We start from the raw sequence: 2,609 nt of genomic DNA, 5'->3' as shown, positions 1-2,609 counted from the left end.
GTGTGTGTGTGTGTGTGTGTGTGTGTGTGTGTGTGTGTGTGTGTGTGTGTGTGTGTGTGTGTGTGTGTGTCATCGTGGTGTATTCAGCTGCCCGTTAAAAAGATGGAATCGAAGAAATCAACGTTTTATCGCCCGTTGGGCAATTTTTATCAATTCAAATAAAACGTTTTGCTCAACATCACCTTTTGTGTCCATTTAAAAACGCAAGTCCGTCTTAGTTTTTTTTTCTTAAAAACGCTGATCGAAAGAACCACTAATGTAATTTGCAGTTTTCAAGGACACCCAAGATGTGGTATTCACCAAACTTTGGCGGCCATTTTCTCGCCAATTTTGTATCAGATACCAGGCGACTCCCAACTCCTTCAATATCAAATATCTCAACATCTATTCAATATAAATGGTTTCACAAAAAAGCCAGACAAATGGACAAACCAATAACTTCATATGCTCAAAAACTGAATAGCGCCTGATTCCACCCAGTCGTGGCGTATGTGCGCACGCACACACACACACACACACACACACACACACACACACACACTCACACACATGCGCACAAGTAAGCTGAAGCTTACACAGACATATACCCATATTTGTCAAAACGCAGTGGAATCAGGCACTTGATAGTTTTGGGGTATAGTATAGTGGTATTGGTATAGATGTTAAAGCTTGTTCTTTTGTCTTACCTTTGCTTTAAAAGAATAGAAGTCAATATATTTACGATTTAAGGAGGAGGTGACCGCCTGGTGTCTTAGGTAAAGTTAGCAAGAAAATGGTCGTCGAAGTTTGGTGACTTCCAAAGCTTGAGTGTCCTTGGAAATAGAAAATTTACTTCTTTTCCTTCCAATTAGTTCACACAGAAATGTGTTTTTAAAACGTGTTGACACCCCCCCCCCCCCCAAAAAAAGTTTAATTTCACTAAGATGACACACACACAAAAAGCAGTGAACTCGTAATAGATTTTGAAGCATTCAATATTGTTTTCCGATTGGCTAAAGTTCCCAAAGTCAGCACTCGTGTCAATGTCGTCCTTTCAAACTGCTTTTATTCCCATAGTGTGCTCTTATAACCACAAAAACACCAACACAAAACTCCGATAAACATCAATAGGAAATTATCTGGTATATATTCTAGATCTAAGAGTTGACAAACGTAAACTAGGGTCGACCCATCCAGAGACGTGTATTAGAAGATCCTAAACCGTTCACTTTGACGTATTTCCGGATCACTGCCTAGCGCACCATTAAATTTGCACACATTGCACTAATTCAAACTCAATTTGAGCCTCATGAAGGACAAGGGGAGAAGGTGTTGAGACGGGGAGATTTTCGTTTCGACCTTCGTCTTAGCGTAATGACTCGACCCACAGTGCATTATGATTCGTTTATTTTTGTAAAGTGAAGCACATTGAGACAATAATGACCACTTCGTTCTGGATAAAAAGTAAGACAGACAGAAACAACAGAGGCGAAGAAGTCCTACCAGTAAAGCCGTCCAACCACCCGCGTGCATATGCTTTACAGTGAGGTTTTTGTAGAGAGCGAAGAGCGACAGCCATGATACTAGATATATATCTAATAAATGATAGATCTAGTTCGCGGTCTAAGTGAGAGGGCTAATTACAATTTCACATCGTATTTGCGATGAGCTGATTAACCAAGTAAGAAAATAAGTGAAATAGGTTAAAAAGATACGAAGACAAAGGCTGGGACAGGAAAAACAAAATGAAGGAACAATGTTGTTCGCTTGTGTTACGCCCTGCAAGAAACATACATGTGCTTTATTTCAAACATGAAATAATCCCCCTCCCCCCTTTCCCCTTCTTTTGATAGAAGAAACTGTCTAAAAGAGAGTAAATTGGTAATATTCCAGATGCATTGTTCCCCATGAAATGGACAAGAAATTTCGTTTATAATTAAGTGTATAGTAACATTATCGCATGAGCATAATTATAAATGTACATGCAAACATAGAACAGTTATCCCAACGTTATATAATCCAGAACATCACATCAATGCTGACAATAATCAGGCTACTGCCGATACCACTACGTCAAAAAACAACAACACCACAACAAAAACCGCAACACAACAACAGTAACAGCAGCAGCAACAGCAATAACAACTGCTACAACTGCAACAACTACAGAAAAAAAGCATAAATAACACTCCAAAGCGACTTTATACTAAGAGTAAAACAAGATTGACATCAACATTCTACAATAAATATTGATTTTGACTGAAAATAAATAACCTTACGAGTCAAACAAAAGGAGAGGGCAAATTCACGGTTCAATTTTGCACTCTCTTCAAGTAACTACAACGCATTCAATGATATGAATTATGAGTTGGTTCTGTCCTACAAGACAGTCGACTCATACTGTAACAGCTCTCTCCACTCTCCACAAGCATTTTAATGAGTTTCCCAGTACCTCGTTGCCATTCTGAATGGCAATTGCTGGGACCAATTTTTGAAAATAATTGTTAGCGGAATAAAGAAGAGAAGGTAGAGAGGGGGAGAGAGGGGGTGAGGGAGAGAGGAGTTTGAGATAGATAGAGACAGAGAAAGAGAGAGAGAGGGAGAGAGAGAGAGAGAGAGAGAGAGAGAGA

The sequence above is a fragment of the Aplysia californica genome, unplaced genomic scaffold, assembly GCF_000002075.1.
Source record: "Aplysia californica isolate F4 #8 unplaced genomic scaffold, AplCal3.0 scaffold00058, whole genome shotgun sequence".
Lineage (NCBI taxonomy): Eukaryota > Metazoa > Mollusca > Gastropoda > Aplysiida > Aplysiidae > Aplysia > Aplysia californica.
This window is presented reverse-complemented; position numbering follows the sequence as displayed.